We start from the raw sequence: 19,163 nt of genomic DNA on the forward strand, positions 1-19,163 counted from the left end.
AGCAACCCAAAAATCACTGAAAAATATTTAATTGGATGAATCTTCTCTAATTGTAATTGAAATAGGTATTGTTTGTTGTGTGAATTTGTGTTGACTACAATGCTTTTCAGATTACATTCATTATATTTCTGTTTGTGTGTCCAAAACTCTCATTGCTACCATATTTCCTCCTGTTTGTGTGCGCATAGTGTATTTAGTGTGTGTGCGCGCATATTATGTGTGTGGGCTGTTCCCTCCACTACCCTGAGCGGTGGCTAGGGGGTGCACTGTGGACACGGTGTGTTTATGGGCAAGAGAATGAGAGAGGATGAGGGGGGGAGTGAGAGAGAGAGACAGAGAGAGAGAGGGAGAGAGAGAGAGGGAGAGAGAGAGAGAGAGAGTCTCAGTAATGTATTCCTGCCTGTGGCTGGGCTGGTCACATGGGGAGAGCAGCCTGTTTAAAACAGCCTTGGCTCTCTCACTCAGAGCAGTGCGAGACACAGAGGCAGGCGCACACGTTCTCTCTCTTTACGCACACACACACATACACACACATGCTCATGCACGCAGACGGCAACTTTCCTCTATCGGACTGAGACAGCACACACGCCGGGATAGACACACTCCTCTTCCTACAGTGGAGAAGAGGATAAGGAGTGACAGATCAGGAAAAAAAAGAAATACAGAAAAAAGAGGAGATTCCCAGTGAGTAGCCAACTGATTTTCATATTTTGATTGTATCTTTATTTTTTGGACTTTGCTCATATTCTTCTTCTTCTTCTGCGCTGTCTGACCGGGACCTGACAGGGACTGATAGAGGGGAAAGAGAGTTGGATGGAAGGGGCTGTAAGGAGAAAAAAAAGAAGGAATGATAGCCAAAAAGAAAAAAACAAAGACAAGGTGACAGAAGAGAGCGGAGATATGCTGCTATAGTGCAACATCGGGATACCTCTCCATCAATCTGTCCCTCTGTCTGTGGGATCTAATGCTGTTAATTAGCAGCGTGCGCTTGGAATGAGAGGAATGCCATTGTGCGGAGCTGGAGTGGGGTTTGCTTCGGACTCTTGCGCTGTCCTGTGTGTGCGTCTGTGCATGCCCTCTGTCCTTTTTGTGTGTGTGTGTGTGTGTGTGTGTGTGTGTGTGTGTGTGTGTGTGTGTCTGTGTTTGTATGCATTGTGGTGGTCAGCCGTACTGATGTTGAGCAGATTCTCAGAGACACACGCTGCGCTGGCTGTGATTAATAAAAACCTATTGATATGCAGATGGATAAGGGGGGATAAACCCGTCACAGCACTCCTGTTCCAGTGATATGAGTGATGCCTTTGGGGTGAGGGACAGTCTGGCTGTCTCTCACTGTCTTCTCTCTTGTGTGTCTGTATCCGTATGTCCCTCTCTGTCCTCCTCACTTGCTGTCTGTGGCTCTCTCTCTCATCCTCCCTCCTCACTTCTCTCCCAGTTTGTTTTTGCTGCCGCTGCCACTGATCTCTCTTTCTCTGTCATGCTCTCCCACTTCTTCACCGTTCCTTACTATCTCTGTCTTCTCCTTTGAGTTTCCTCCCTGTCTCCAACCCCTCTCTTTTCCATGTGTTCTAAGCTCTACATGTTCCTTTTTTCCCCCCTCCCTCTCCATCCAGCTCTATTTCTCATTTTCTCCCCCTCGCTGGTACATGCTGGTATACATTGTGGATTCCTCAGTTGCGTATAAAGAGAGAGGATCGCAGAGTTGTGAGGAGGGAAGGAGGGGAGGGAAAGGGAGAAGAAAGAGAGGAATGAAGGAGAAAGTGGAAGGAGGGGAGGGGGAGTGGGGGCATTGAAAAGGCTGACACTGGCTTGGACAATTAGCCCGGGGAGTTCGTCCTGGGGTGCTATTCTGAGAGGGGCTTTGGCCCCTGGGCCCTGGGCGCTGGGTCACGGGATGCCTTGACCCTTCCAGTCGACAGCTAGGCATGGGAGCCATTATCACGGCCTGATTGATTAGCACTGAGCGGAAATCCCTTTTCTCTTTACTCTTTAGGAGAAAAAGACGACAGCTTTTTGTCCTTTTGCTGCTGCTGGTGTATCTGCCTGCCTGAATGTGCAGGCTCTGGCTCATTTTTGTTGCACTGTTGTCAGTTATGGAAGTCTGGTCTCTACTTATCCTTTCTATCTAGGCTTGTCTTTTTCTCTCTTACTTTTTTTCTCCTAGGCAGTGTGTGTGTATGTGTGTGTGCGTGCGTGCTGTGCGCTGGTGTGGGTACAATATTTAGGCCCCTATTTAGTTTAACTAACAAGACAGACAAGTTGCCTTCTGAGAAAGATGCTCTAAATAATTGCAGAGAGACTTCCTAATATTCTGACATCTGATCAGGTTGCGTTTTCACGTTATCTTTCAATCATCGTTCTCTGAGTGTCTGTAAGTGGTGCACCTGTGCAGGTTGTTAGTGATGCATTTTACCTGGAGGCTGTGGGTAGGAAAACCGTGAAGGAGAAAGAGAGGAAACTTGGCAATAAAAAAGAGATGTGAAGAAAAAATGTGATAAAAGACAAGAGCGGTGAGGGAACATATACTGTGGGACAGCTTTGGAAATTGAGCTCCTTTCTTCAGTCTCTGTGTTTCCATTTTTATTGTGTCTCCATCTCCATCTCATTTCTCTGTTTTGATCTCCGCGGTCCCATCTCTCTCCAACTCTCCCTCAACACCCCCCCTCCTCCTCCTCAGACTGGGAGTTTAGCGGGGTGTTTAGCCCAGCTCACGGCTGATCAAAGCAGTGTGTGTCAGACTGGGCTTAGCCCAGGCACTCCTAATGGAGCACCGTTTTCATGCCTAGTTGGTGGTGGAGCGGGAGGGAGAGATGGGAGGTTGAAGGGGAGAAGAGGAGGAGGGGTGCACACAGAAAGACTGACAGAAAAAGTTCAAGGGAGGGAAAAGACAGTTAGACAGTGAAAGGGGGTACAAATATGAATGACACAGTAAGGCAGATGAGGGCAGACAAGCAGAGGGAGGGAGACAGTAGTAATTAACAAGCAAAACAGGCAAAACGGGACCTGTAAAAGAGAAAGACAGGCAAAAAGAAAAGGCAATCAGGAGTGAAAAAGCATACAGAGAGGCACAAAACTGGACAGAAGCACATAGAAAGACAGGAAAACAGATAGTGGGCAGTGAGACGGGCAGTTTCCAGTTTTGTTTCAAGTGGAGCACCAACGGGGCATACAGTTTAGGACAGCGCAGGATAGCTCCCACACATGGTTTGGTTTTAGGCTGGAAGCAACACCAGACGGGAAGAGGCCTGAGCGTGCATGCACGTGTGTGTATGTGTGTGTGTGAGTGAGAGAGAGAAAGAGGGGAAGATAACGAGACAAAAATGGGGAGTGTGTGTGTGTGTGTGTGTGTGTGTGTGTGTGTTTGTGTATGTGTGTGTCTGTGTGCATTTTAGGAATCTGTGTGTCCGTCTGTGTATGCCAAGCACCAGACAGACAAGCATGTAAACTGTAGCCTATATTGATTTTTAACAGACTATAAAAAGCTGTCTCGACTTCTTGGACAATGATCCCGAAACTGGAAGTTTTACCTCTTCTTGTTAAGCTGCTTTTTTTTGGTACAGGAAAAAAGCCAATGTAATCCCCAATAAAGGAGGGAAAATGTTACTATTTGAACCTGGAGAAAGGAAAAGTTCTTAAATCTGAGAATGGCACTCATATTTTTTATTAAGAGTTTTGTGATGAATGAGAAAATGACAGCGCTGATATTTTAAAGTGATTGTGCTCAAGGAACTGAGAGTGGAAAATTGAATGAGGAATGAAATCTCAATGCTGTAACATACACAAAGGCTACAAATTGGAAGCCGGTGTAGAGGAGGGAGGGAAGGAGGGAGGGAGGTGGTAAAAAGTTTTCTCGCCTTGAAAAGTAAACAGTTCCTGAAGGGCAGTCAGAGGCTTTGGTTCTTTTTATTATTATTATTAGTGAATAGCAGTGTAGAAAATATCTTTATAAAGTTAGCAGGATTCTTCTTTTTTAGTTGGTGCTGACTCTTGCCCTTACTAGATGAAATGACAAACATCACTAGTGCTTGAATGCATTAGCTTGTCCAAATGAACAATTATTTCTGAAGTAATTTGATCAAAGCCTGCAATGCTGCTGTCTGCTAAAATGTGCAGGTGTCTGATCGCAGGGAGAGAACCGCTAATCTCTACCACCGCTCTACGATCTTTGAGTTTGAGATAATTAACTTAAGTTACTTGCAAATGCTGAGAATTGAAGATTCGATAAGTGATTTGAAAGGATTCGGATTTGACGAGCAGATTCAATGCTGGATTGGGATTCAACAAAATGATATCAAACCCCAACAGTGTAAAGAGTACAGAGAGATAAAAGAAGAGTACATAGGAGACTTTGGTGTGTGCTTGTATGTACATGCACACATCTATGACATATTACATGCCGCTGTGAAACAAATGCTGACATGATATCTTTGCATGCAACAAGCCTCCAAACAGCAGCAAACACATGAGAAAGCTACTGCTCCTCTCCGGCAACACACAGCTCCCACGCTTTCTCTGTCTATCCTCTCTTTCTCTCTCTATCGCTCTCTCTGTAGTTAGATATGCCACTTGCTGTGTGCTTTTATCTAAATGCACCTAAGGGTGTGAAAACATGACAAGATTTTGTTAAGATTTGGCCCCAATTAAGCAGCTTCACATGCATTTCAGAGATTCACATTTTACAACGGTTTCCTCTCTGCACCCTGAGCTAGAAGATCTGGCTCAGAGGGGGGACTTGGTGTGTAATTATTTCGGTAAGCCAAAAAGAACTCTTGTGCTTTCTTTGTACATTTTTAATACAGAGAGGACATGCAGATATTAAACTCTTTAATATCTGCATGTCATTAGAGTGTTGTTCCACTCACATGCCCTCTAATTATGGATCAGGACCTTCAATTTTGGAAAGTTGTGAAATATTTATAAAAAAAAAGTCTTGTGAGTAGATATTTTTCTAAACTTGTATATTCATGGTCCCTCTGCTGGCTTTGTGCTATTTGTGTATATGCCTGTTTCTCGGCTTGTGAGTCAGTGTCTGTCAACTTACGTGTCTGTCTGCTCGCGGGTCAGTCTCTGTGTGTCAACTTGTGTGTACATCTGCTCGGCTCTGCTGTATTTTCATCCTTAGACAGCACTCCATTCAGCCCCTGTAGCATACTTGCGGCACAGGCGGTAGAAGAGTTCAGCTCCTCTAACTTTCTGATCAAAGCAAACGAGGGATGAAAGCAGAGAATGTGGAGAAAACCTTTTATGAATATGCATCACTAACCCCCCCCCCCCCACACACACACACACACACACTCACACACACACAGCCACTATACCCCTGCCACACATGCATCTGTACACACAAACTCGGCCTCCTCCAGTAGGGGGCGAACCTCCTTTAAAGTGTTTCCAATCACACACAGTTAATGACTATCTATTCACATTATTTTAACACACAGGTAGGCCAATATGTGATCTGACAGCAGCTGCAAACTTTATTGCAATCTATGTATCCTAGAAACACGTACACAGACTTTTTTTTTTTTTTTGTATCCTGACACATGCATTCAATAGATATAAAATAATTTCCACAGAAACACGCACACTGTATATATTAAAGTGCATCTTGAGGAGCAGCAGAGCAGTGTAAATGTCCTCCCAGGCTATAGCGCAGTATGGGAAGATGGAATAAACAGCACACACAGTACAGGAATACATGATAAGAAGACAACCATTAGCCGTTGTCTTGGAGCATCAAATGTGCAATGGGTATTCCTCTCTTGATCCATCCATCTGTCAATCAATCTGTCTATGTTGTAAGTAGTTTGAGTATTATGGACTAAATTGCTTTATGTTTTTTTTTCCCTGAGGCAAATGTACAAAACTTTGGTTGCTCTTCACACGTTGAAAACAAGGATTAAATTAATGTATGCATTGTCAGTGGGAAAAAGTTGGAAAATCTTATACTATTTCAACTCAAGAACAGGTCTTAGGAACGCTTGGTTAAACCCTGTGGTCACAAAAGATAAATGGTAAAAAATCCTATGTCACCTTGCTCTATCATTTCGCATAGTTACAGTGCTTTGTTGAGTGATAGTGAAGAGTGTGTAGCATCTATTGAATATATGTTGAATTTTCTTTCAATATACCTGCCTACTGCAACCAGTTAGTAGACATTTCTGCAGATCTTTCTGGGAAGTTGGAGTTACCATAGCTGTCAGCAATTACAGATATCTGACTTTTTAACCCCCTCATCTGCTTGTTAGTGTGTACGACAGGATATAAACATGGCAATAGCCTTCCAACAATTTGCATGACATCAATTGTCCCTGCAGTTACTATCTCCTTTGAAGAAATGCATGGGAGTACTACTGCAAAGGGGATTTATAGTTTTATGTAAACACTGAAGCAAGATTATGCAACTATTTTACCTTTAAAATATCAGCTACAGAATAATTTTGATTGACACTGAGAATGACACCTCTTTCATTCCCACTGTGTCGCCTGACTACATGTTCTTGCACTATGTAAATTGGGTTGAGCGAGTACAATCACCCACAAGAAATAGTAGTTACCTGGCTTTAACTCTAGTTCCTGCTTCTGCTTTTTGAATATTTCAATTGACAAACTAACAGAAGCCTTTTGTTGGGAAGAACTTATAGGAAGTGAAATGTGTTTATAACACAGTTAGCCGACCTTTGTTTTCCAAAAAAAAAAAAAAGTCAACACAACAAGGTTTGGAGATATTTGGATGTCTTTGTTCAGTGGATCAGTTAGAAATAATGCAGGGGGAACAGTGCAAGCGGAAACGCCCACAGTGATGACGATGTTTGATGAAGAGCTGCAAACAGCTCTTAGTGCATCAAACAGCACATCTCCAAGAGGTAGCCTATAGAACTTATTTTACCTTGCACCACTTAACTGCAGTATTGTAATGTGAAGGAACACTATCTGAAGGAGAACAGACTTCAGCACTTAATGTTGTGAGATCCCTCACTGTGCTTCTGGCTGATCTTATTTCCATGATCAACATCTAAACCAACAGCAGCTATGTGCTAAGATGTAGCCGCTATCAGCTAGCGTTACACTGACTTATATTACCATCCCCTATGACCCACATCACCTTCACATATCTTGGCTCTGTTGATAATGATATTGATGATATTGGCAAGATAACGAGTAATTACATGTTCACTGAAGGGCTTATCAGCTGAGTCAGCTGTCGCTTATAATCTGTATACCCATCCACCCTTACTGGTACACACACGTAGAAATGTTTTCATCAGCAGTAACTTAACATAGCTCCAATATGACTGAAAGTGATCAGTAAACAGTAAAATAAGGATGATATCTGAAAGTACAAACAAACACAGAAGCATTCAATGAAAATGTTGATTTTAGGTTGTCCTGTAATCAACAGAATTAAATGCACACACACCTTGTAATTACCACATGTAGCAGCAGGGGCCGCTGTTGCTGCTGCTCATCAGATGTTACATAGTCTAGCTTTAATCATTTAAAGCAGCAGATTGAAAAAACTTTGATCCTCAGTGGATCCTTCTGATTTAGATACTCTTTCAATCAGTCTGTTCATTTCGCTGTATTTCTTTCTTGTATTTATATTAATAAAATGCGGGTGCTGCTCTTATTTATGATTATCCATGACAAGCTCATCATGCTAAAGTTCTTCTATTAATTCCAATCCAACAATAAATGCATTACTCCCTTTGTATAAGCCTTTTTTTATATTCCAGGAACAAGCCGGTGCTGAATTTAAAGAATACCGAAGATGACATTGTGTTATATAGAAAAGACAAAAATTGCATACATATACATATATTTTGCAGATATTGTAATGCATCCAGCTGTGAGACAATTAGATGAGATGGGCAACCCATTTCAAAATTGCAATGCAATACATGAGGTGGAATGTGAAACAGTTTTATACACCCTATGGCAGGGTGGAAAATGAGAAGAGTGAGGAGATGCGTGACGGTCTCAGAAAGTTGCAGGGTGTGAGAGAGAAGCTGGTAACCAAAGAGGTGAGACAAGGAGAGGTCAGGTGTGGCTAACAGCAGACAAGACTGGTCGTTCCTTGAGGGAGAGGAGAGACAGGGAGGTCAGGAGAAGTGACAGGGAAAGTTGAGTGGAACAACAGGCAAGAGTGCTCTCAACTGAGGCAGACACCGAGGACCTGACAGGATGGAGGAGAGGCTATAGGCACAGCTAACAACATACTGTATGTGACTACTTGAAGAAGGGATTAAGAAAGACAAGAGGACAGGGAAGAAAACTTGTGAGGTTAGGAGGGAGCTAACAACAGAAGTGATTGTGGTCAGAGGAGAGGAGCAAGGAAAACAGAAGAATGCAGGAGATTCAATTATGGAGCAGAAGGCAGTTTAACTGAAGGATACCATCAGGCATGATTGGGACTGCAAGAAAGGTGGCAGATAAGGGGGGGCAATGAGAGGAGTGGATAGACCCGGCAGCAGCCAACGGCAAACATGATTGTGGTCAAACAGAAGAGAGAGAGACTGGAAGTAATGTGAGTATGGTAGGCAGGTGAAGGGAGGAAATTAGAGGTTAGGAAAGACTATCAACAGACATGGCTGTGATCAGTGTGGAGAAAGAGAAGAACGAAGGAAAGGATGAGAGGAAGACGTGTGAACAATGATAAAAAGAACACAAAAAAAAGGTGAGTGCACAGGAGGCTAACACTATTACGGCCACTTGCGTGATTGAGGTCAGAGAAGAGGAAGAGGTGTAGAGATTAAAGAAAATGAAAGGGGACTAGTTGGACAGGTTGGGAGTCAAGGCGATACTTTTGAGCTGAGATGTAACAATGGTCATCGCACGAAAGACTAATGGAGAGAAAGTGGGAAATGAATGCTTGCTGAGGAGAGATAAGAATATAGAAGGTAAACACACGCGTCATGGTTAGAAGCTTACCTATCTTTTTCTTTTTTTTTCACAGCAGTAATACTTAAATTGAATTTGGTGTTTTCAAACCGGTGGAATCGCAGTAGGTATGCAATATGTTTTCTAAATGACAATTTAACATCTCAGGACATAAGTTGCAGATACAGTTTGGAATTTATTTTACATACATAAAACAACCTGAAAACATTAGCAAGGCAGGTTTATTTTTTCCTTCTTTTTTTTGCCATCACAGCTAGTTTTCCACTAACCCCATATCATATTCAGGTCTGCTCTCACAGTACATCAGCAATGGGATGCTGAAACACTGCCATGCTCATTAATTTCATGCTTGCTTTTTTTTTTTTTTTACTCAAATTGAGACCTGACTTCACCCTAGTGTGTACAAAATGTTCACAACTCTGAAACCGCGTGATTAATAATGCACTACGTTAAAAATGCATGAATTTTCCATCAAGTGGAAAATCAACATTAGGGGTTCTCATTATTATAATGAGACGACTTCATCTTTTTTTTCTTTTTTGGAGATATTTCAGATATTTTTTCACTTGTTTGAGCTATGATATATATACACACATATATATATATATATATATATATATACACATATATATATATATATATATATATATATATATATATAGAGAGAGAGAGAGAGAGAGAGAGAGAGAGAGAGCTGTTGGAAGGCTCAGGGCTCTGCTGCTGTCACTGCTGGTTGTGAGTTTGTTTTTGTTTGTGTCCATCCGATGTCAAGTGTGTGAATCAGCTGTCTGTACGTCTGTGTTACTGCTTATGTCTATCTCTTTCCATATCCGTCCATGTATTTGCTAGGTGGTGTGTATATAAGCTTGCCTTTATGCGCACTTTTGTGTGTGTGTGTGTGCGTGTGTGTGTGTGTGAGTGAGTGAGTGAGTGCCTCTCTGAGAGCCGGGGGCTTTTAATCTATTAAAGCCTGATCCTTAAACACTAATCAATGCACCCTTTTATATTTCCATTACAGTGCAGAGGGAAAAGGATAAATAAAGCATGACAGTGGAGCTCAGTCGTGGCCACATAACAATGAAAAATCCCAATGACTTATTTGTGTCAAAACACAGGTTGCTGTGCTGTTGTGGTAAATTCTCATTCAAATCAATTATTTTGATGCTCAGATCTAGTTGATTGCAATGATAAAATTCTGCTCACATTCATGGAAGCATTTCATTCCTAAGTGAACTTCATATTCAGTATAATCAAGTTAAGTGACAGTATTTTCTTTATTTGAACTGACCATGAATCTCACCATTAGTTTGGATTCAGTTACTGGTTTGGTGATTACATTGCTTTCATACCAAATAGAAAGCAATAGAAGATCCAAGTTGTAAAAAAACATCCTGAATAACTGTCATAATTAGAACAATTCTCATTCTAATCCACACAGTCAACTAATGAGCCAAATGATGAGCATTTATTTCACACACAAAAAAAGAAAATAACATCATTGTTTTCAGAAAAGAATGTAGTCAAAGCACCGTATAAAATGTGACTTCTCCAACTGGGACCATCGCATCCGTGTCTCGACAATTAAGAGGATGATGAATGTGTATACTTGACACCTCCTTCCTTTCATTCAGACAGAAAATTACCTGTGCTGTGCTTGCATGAGAATCGGTGCTTTTTGTCCGGCATGCTCTATTAGCAGCCTCGTGCATGCTCTATTAGCAGCATTGGCCTCCCACTCCTCTTTTTTTTCTTCTTCTTCTTTTTAAATGTAGTGCTCTTTGTTCACGGCGTTGCATCATGTATTCCCTATAGACCGTGTTTAAGTGGTGATATATGCTCTGTAGCATTCAGCTGTCAGGAGAGAACACTTTCAAGCTAGGCATTTGGCAATACGTGCTCCCGTTTTTAGTGATGATTTACAGCAAATAACTGCAGTGCAACAGTCATGTGGTTGCCACCCCCCCCCCCCCCCCCAAACCAAACCCCCCAACCAGCCCCCTTTTCCCATTTCAACCCACTAAACTGACTATATTTGCCTCTTCTCAGACCGCACTTTATTAGCAGTGTCTGCTTGTGTACATGTCCCTCAACCCCAATTAATTTAGTATACTTAAGTGGCAGATTTGCATTAGACTGAGTATACTTTATTAGTGTTGTCTGGGTAACCCATACCAATGATCCCCTCCACCCTCCACCCCACACCCTCAACCCCATCCCCAGCCGACCCACCCGTCCCTGCAGCACCAACACGCACACGCACACATTTATATGCACTGCACTTAACTGACAGTATTTTCTCTGCAGGAGTGTACATGTGTGTTTTTCCGCTCGAGTGTGGTAGTTTATTAGCGATGTCTCCTTTGATAGTTAGTGTGCGCGCTTGATTATGGCTGAAAGGGAGTGGGCCGGGCGCTGGGCCGGAGAGGAAGTCTGCCTAATGATATTAACAACATCCTTTATTGGTAGCTACTGCAGGAAGAGGGAGGGAGAGGAGTAAAGAGCAGGGAGGGAGGGAGGATAGAGTGAAAGAGAGCGGAGAAGTGAGTCAGGAGGAAACAGGGAAATGGAGAGAAAATTTAGGGTGAATCAAAGAGACAGTGTGTGGAGGGCATGGGGGTTACCTTGTCTGGGGATTCAGCCAGAAGAAAATAAAGGAAGTCGATAAACAGGAGACTGAGAGAAAATAAACATAGTGAAATTATGAGAGAAGGATCTCTACACAAGTGATCCCCTGATCCAATACTATAATGGTAGGTATTCTAACTGTCTTAATATATTATACAGAACTGTCAGTCCCTCTGCGCCCCTCTAGCAGAAACTTTGCAGATGTATCACAAATTGCCTAGCAACCACGTCTGGCTCCATCATGGGGGTCCACTAGGAGATTAGCAGCATGTAAATAATGGCTAAGTATCTAAAAGCCGAGCAGGAAAAAAAGAGCTACCTGTAAAAAAAAAAAAAAGAAAAAAAAGGAAGTATATTGTCGTGATGTTATGTTTAGTAATGTTGTAAGTAACAGTGATTGATTTGATTATGTAGAAATTGTTTGTATTCACAAGACATCCATCGCTAGCCAAGCAGATTCTGTGGCTAACGAGCTACTATCAAAACTGCTTCTGACAGCCATAAGCAGAATTGAATTTTGCTGACGTGCCTGAGGTTAAAATGTGTTTTAGGTGATCAGTGTTCAGGCAGGAAAGCAACTAGAGTTCCCATAAAAGCTGTTATAAAATAATGTATTTTCAAATGTTGAGGATGTAAGGGAATGTGATCTGGAGATAGGATTGATTAAGGACATTGAGTTGAACCAAATTCTAATTGCAAATACAAAACGCCCACACAGTTATACTGCAGTTACAATCTGATGCAACAAAGGGGTAGAGGGGGGAGTGCTACAACTAGTTTTTTAGTAAGATACAAAAGTCAGGAGACCATAAACTCATGGCAGATAGAATAATGATAGAGATATTTCTAATTAAACATGAAAACTGAACAATTATGGGTTGGGTGCTGTGATAGAACATGAGATCAAATGTTCTCACTGGTAGTTGTGAATCTCAACATTCACAAAAAGTTGATTTGATTAAGTTATGAAGGGGGAGGGGAGGCAGTGGTATCCAATTCAGTGTCCTAAGTGGGGAGTCTGTTTGTGTACATCAGTGTAAGAAAACCAATATTTTTTTTTTAAAATATGTACTTCATATGATTTATATTGTTTTAGCATTGTTTGCAATTGTTACTTGTGTCAGTTTGTAATTATTTGTGTTAATTCCATACCTGCATATACATTATGCTCTAAAACACATGCAGAAATATGCATAGTACCTTGTTAATCCTAAAGTTTTCAACCTTACACAAAAGGAAATCAAGGTTAAAGGAGAGCCATTATCTACATAGTGTTTTGAATTTCTAACACAAATGTATACCCTAGATCCATTTCAGTGCACAAAAGACAGAGAGTGAATGGAGGGGGATTATATACATAACTGGTTTATGTTCCTTTGTGTGGCTGAGAGACATCGACAGACACAAAATGATATAGTGGTATCCTGTAGAAAGTAGGACTGAATGGTGGAGAGAGTAGAAAACATGCTTTCCATATAATGTACAACTACAGTGAAATAGGGGTGGGCTGATGGACAATGTGAATGTTAATCACTGATGGCTGACAGTCATCGACCACGGAGCCCTCTACCATCCTAACATGATGTTTCACTGTCGACTTCATCATAAGCCAATTTGGTAGACAACCCCCCTTGTATACAAGTGAATTAAGGACAAAACTACTGAGTAGGCAATCATGATAATTTTACTAAAGACAGAAACTCCAGAATGTAAGTTGAAAATATGATGGATTTTGTTCTGCTGTCACTTATAGTTTTGAAGAACACAAACTGCCAAAACAGAAAGCTTGCACTTTGAAGATAGTTGGTGAAAAAAAAGCCTGAATGCTTGCCTAATTTTAGAAAACAAATTTGTTAAGCATTTTCAGCCCATCAATTAAATTCACACTTTTGTCTTTGCTCTGTCTTAAAACTTGTTTTTCTCTTTGCACGCTCTCAAATCGTGATTTACAGACTGATTACCATTTATTTTATTTTTATACATGATGTTATGTTTCTGTATTTAACATGCACGCTTTTCAGACTCAATCAAGAGACGCTTCACACATCCATTAACACATATGGAACTGTCACACGCTCATGTTCCCAGTCACACACAGTCATAAGCACACACACACTCACGCACAGACAGCAAATGACAGTGTGTTGATTGTTAAGCAGCAACAATCCTCGTCTCCTGCTAACACCCAGTGAAAGCTGTCACCTTGAGAAGCCTCACTCAACACCAAAAAATGTCAAGGCTGGCAATTTCCTCTATTTACCTTGGCAAGGTGCCTAAGATCCCATACCCCTTCCAGATGTGTGTGTGTGTGTGTGTGTGTGTGTGTGTGCTAGTGCGGGCATGTTTATTTGTCTGTTTACGGGGCATGTCCGTCTCTGTACGGGTGTGTGTCTGAATGTATGTGTCTATACAGCTATGTGCCAGTTTTGTTTGTCTATCTGAGTTCCTGTATTTGTGTTTGTGTGTGTGTATGTATGTGTGTGCGTGTGTGTGTGTGAGAGAGAGAGAGAGAGAGAGAGAGAGAGAGAGAGAGAGAGACCCTGAAAGAACTTGACAGACAGATAAATAAACTCATTCTCTTGCACTGTCTCTCTGGAAGCAGTGTCAGCATCTCTGCACCTGTGGCTAAGGAGTTATATCAAACACAGACAGTCAGCAGTCACGCTGTCGCACAAACAGGCACACACACACACACACACACACACACACAAGTTATGTCACACAATCAACACACAAATGCGTGCAGAGTGGTGACATTTAACATCCACGCATCAACAGTTTGCAAAAAATCTGCGTAAACATGTATACTTTGTCACATAGGTTCATGTAGACATACTGTGCATACTCGCAGTGGTGTCCCATAAAATGACAAACACAGACACTATAACACACACCATCCTGTTGCCTGCAAACACACAGTCACCCACTGCTCAGTCAGAGTTAAGATCTCTATATCTATATGTCTTTTCCCAGGATATCCCTCCAGGGTTAGAATGTGACTGCTCACCATTTCTGTGTGTGTGTGTGCGTGTGTGTGAGAAAGACAAAGAAAGGGAGAGAGATACGAGTCACCTATCTTTGACCTTAAGGTCCCTTATCAGGAAGGATTTCAAAATAATGTAGAATACCCTCACACACTTCAAATTACTTAACCACTGTGTGTGTGTGTGTGTGTGTGTGTGTGTGTGTGTGTGTGTGTGTGTGTGTGTGTGTGTGTGTGTGTGTGTGTGTGTGTGTGCTTCTATCATTTTCTTAAATTTTCATCTTCAGTCATACTGTGAACTTGTTTGCCGGAGTTAGTGACTGGCTTGTGTCTGTTCCAGCGTGAAAGTTTATATTTAGCTGATGTAAGCATTTTACATAGCTTCAAAGCTTAAATCCAAACGGTGTTTCCACACTGGAATGGTTTTACAGTCGTGGCGTCCAATAAAATCACCTCAAAGGTCACCTTGGAGTAGCATGCATCTCACATCAATGTCCCACAGCGAACCGACATCAATATATTTCAATATGGAGGCCACCCTGGCAAAAAACAAAACCGGACAGAGCATGTAAACGAGCTGCCTGGAGCACCACAGTTCTACGGCCAAAAAAAAATTGATGCCTGGTGGATAAAAACCCCCCGTCCAAACACCAGCTGAACACACCATCTGTTTCTCCACGATCCCACTCATTAGGGATAGGTATTTTAATTTATTTTTATTTCCCTTGTCATTTCATGGTTGTTGCTATCATGTTTCTATTTTCTGCCATGTTGTTCCTATTGTCATTTTATTTCCGTTACCGTGTGCCATTTTATCAGAGCTTGCCATCTTGTTTTGTTGTTGCTGCTGTGGTTTATTTTGAGATTTTTTTTTTTTTAAACCCCTTGTGGCACCTTGACAGAATGCTGAATGCATCTTGTCTGTCCACTTAACATTTTATCCTAATTATTATTATTTTTAATCAGTCATCAGCCTTAATTTAACCATATTTTCATGCACTTATAAATAGAAAATGCTAAATTAAATCCAGAAACCTTCCGGTGATTTCTGCCACTGCTGTGTTCATTATGTTTGTCTGTAGAAGCCACATATGAAAACCAATGGACCCATCAGCAGATAGCCCAGAGGCAGCAGTCATACTAGCCTTCTGCCATCCCCCCCACCTCACCTAACCCCACCCCACCCCTCCACAGATGCAACCTTTACATACTCCATCTGTGGCTCCATGATCGCTCTCAACAGCCACCTGCAGTAGTGCCATCGCTGGCAGGCACAACCAGCACTAGTCTCAATCCCATCGCATTTTAGCAACATTGTATTGTTCGATGAGATGTAACTGTCCATGTATGTGTGTGTGACAGTATGTTTTTTTTGTTGTAATGTCTGTAATCTTAAATCCTAGCCACCAGATAATCAGCTGACCCTACAGCTACAAGGTTCATAGTAAATCCCTTGTTAGGAGAACAAATGTTGTTTTAGTGAATTAGATTGTGTTTGTTGTTTGTAAGATTGTGTGCGTGCTGCATTTTAGAATATGTACACGCGTTTGTGTTTTGAAGAATGAACATAAAGCCTGTGTTTGAGAAAGACAGAGAACGTGTGCGCTTGCGTGTCTGTGTGTGTGTGTGCGCGTGTGTGTGCAAGCAGTGGATTAGATTTCACTGTGAAGGCATGTTGAACAGTCGGTCAATTTCCTGCCACACGTTCAGTTTTCCCTCCCCATGACAAATTCCTCGATTTCCTCACAACACATTCCTGATGCATTATTGGTCATGGACATTATATGGTCCCACATATTCTGTCTCTCGAGTCTGGGAAGTATTGAATTGCTTGTGTGTGTTTGTGTGAGGAGGGCAAAAAGAAAGTGAACGAGGGAAAGGGCAACAATGTAAGCCAACAATGTTTTATCCCCTAGTTGGGGAAGATATACTGTCTTGTTGGAGGAGTTTTCAAAGACTTTAGAATTTTGGCTTCCTTTTTTGAATTTCATGGCTATTCTTTTTTCCGTACTTAGAGCTGGAACCAGTTTGTGATGGGATATTTGTCTCTTTTTATTGTGATGTACATTGCATACTCTGGTTTTTCTCTAAGGCAGAGAGGCAGGTTTATTACACTACCACTGTTAAAATAAGATAAGGAGAATGTTCCCACAAATAAAAGATGAGTTGACGCTGTCAGGTCGTAACACTGAATTTGAATGCAGCTTATAAAAATATGTCATGTCATATCCTGTCTCAGTCCATTAAAGCAGATGCATGATCCCACATTAAAATATTCTTTAGACCATCCTCCATAAACAATGTGCTTAAATGAGGTTTTAAACCAGAGGGGGAATATTGTCTCTGAAGAATGAGTAAATGTTTGTAGTGGCAGTGGGGGGAGTGACATGGCTTGAGGCGTCCATATTGTTGAGGAAAGTTAAGGAGGTTTAGCTCAAGTGTGAAATCCACATTGAAGCCCTTCGGTTATGCTCAACTTGACGTGTGTGCTTGTGTGCTTTCACATCTGTCCGTGTCTATGGTTGTGTATGCACATGCACAAGTTTGCATTCATACTTCCTTTGTGTGCATGTTATGCTATAGAATATATGATCTGTGCATTGGTATGAAGGCATCACTGTGGTATTTCCATTTATATGTGTTGTGTGTCTGTGGTTTAATTCAAGACTCTCCACCATAGCATAAATCCACTGACTGGTAGCTGAAACAGACAGACATGTGGGAAAAAAAGTCCATATGGAACTTATCATAGGCAGCCATATTTCTCCATTACTAGAAGCAATTTGTTTTAATTGCCTACTTAGAAGTAATACGGCCTCAAACTACCATTTTTTTTCATAAAATTTGAAATGAAATATGAGAATGCCTATTAACTGCCACAATTATGTTATAATAATCAGAAAATTGAGTTGCCAAAGCCTCTTTAAGGTGGTGGTTACACAACATTTGCTGTGTGTGAGTTGGAAAGTGAGGCTACAGTTATGTGGTGGGTTTTTGTATCAAATTCTCCCACTCAAGATTTCTAGATAGTGAATGAGGACTTAATTGTCCACTATTACACCTGTTAACTCTTTGTCTAGTGGATGCAAAAAAAGAAAATATCCAGCTACACACAGAAACGTTTTTGGTTTTTTAAAATTCGACACAAACTACTAGTAAAGGAACGATTTAGTTTATGTTTTAACAGGGGACATATTGTGTTTTTTGTGTGTTTTCCTGTTATTTATATACTGTTATGTTGTCAGATATCTATGTAAGACATGGTGAAAATTCCAAAAATTGAGGTTAACGTGTGTAGAAATGCTCACTGCAAATTGAAATTTTATTTTGATTTGTTTACTTGTTTTTACCTCAACAACAAGCTGACAACGGCCCGTCGCGCATTGCCCATGAACAGCCTTCCATTGCCAAGGCTGTTGCTTAGGTTGTTCGTGTTGTCCACTCTCATATCTCGGTTTGGACTCTGTCTCGAATATGCACGGATGTATTTGAAAAGATGCAACCTCTGAGAGTTGGCCAATCAAAACAGTGTGTTCTCAGCGGGAGGGTGGTCTTAGAGAAAGGAGCTAAAAACGGCCTGTTTTAGACAGAGCCTGAACTGAGTGGCTGCATAGGGTCAGCATGAGTTAATGAAGGAGTTTTTTTAAAACTGTAAATCATGCAAAAATATTCCAGTAAAGCCCCAGATTATTAATATAGACCTGGAAATGTGCATAATATGTCCCCTTTAAGTATAGATAAACAGGGAGCTGGCTAGCAGGATAATATTTGACCAGAAAACAAAAACAAAAGTTTCGCTACAAAAGGATGGGCGACTGTTTGTGGATGCTTTTGTGATGCAGATTAAAATGACTGCATCTCTTTGCATCACTGCCATGGTGGCAGTGAAAAATATCCTCTCAGGGACAATTCCTAAATAGCATTGTGGCCTTGGTGTGCACCTCATCCTGACTGGCTGGAGGGTTCTTAATTAAAATAATCCTAAATCTTCTGTGCAGCAGTCTTAATACCAAAGTATATGAGCACATTACTGAGATGTAAGAATTCTGCCGAGTCAGAGTTCATGAGTGGCTTTTGCTCTGGCTTAATTTCACTGATAAATGGCCTTGAGGGAAGCTTACGGGGGACAATTTAATTGACAAAGCATAAATTCTCATTCGTCAAGTGACTTGTGAACGCCACATCATGCTTGGACTCACAATAATGTCCATCTCCATTGCCTCGATTGTGTCATGAGCTGAACTACATCATCCGATTTAACATCCCTGGTCACAAAACATGCACAAATTAACTTGACTGTGAGACAAGCCAGACTTAAATCAGCACTGCTATTTTAAGATAAAATTGGGGGGGGGGAAGAAGCTACCATGAATGAAATGAAATCAACAGTGAGTTAAAGAAAATGTGAAATGTTAAGCACAGTCTACTTTTACTTGTTTCGTTTGACATTGTTCCTATTAGACTGCTAACACACCAAAGGCTCCAGCAGTTTCCATTTTATGCACAGTACATGATAGTGTTGTTTAAATATAATCTATGCACACATACGCTCACACATATTCACAACAGATAACCTCAGTCGAGGAGGATTATGAATATTATTGGAATAAAAACACATTTTTTCTGACAATGATACCCACTTCGTGCTCGGGGC

At 41.3% G+C, this 19,163-nt stretch overlaps 1 protein-coding gene across 1 annotated transcript in view; it reads left to right on the top strand.

The window, feature by feature from the left end:
- Nucleotides 1-485: 485 nt before the first annotated feature.
- Nucleotides 486-19,163, top strand: part of cntfr (ciliary neurotrophic factor receptor) — a 224,814-nt gene continuing 206,136 nt past the window's right edge. Inside the window, exon 1 of the mRNA XM_062434051.1 lies at nucleotides 486-684. The gene's annotated coding sequence lies outside the window, so the exon portion shown is untranslated. The remainder of the gene's footprint in view (nucleotides 685-19,163) is intronic.

This window comes from Scomber scombrus, chromosome 15 (assembly GCF_963691925.1).
Source record: "Scomber scombrus chromosome 15, fScoSco1.1, whole genome shotgun sequence".
Classification (NCBI taxonomy): domain Eukaryota; kingdom Metazoa; phylum Chordata; class Actinopteri; order Scombriformes; family Scombridae; genus Scomber; species Scomber scombrus.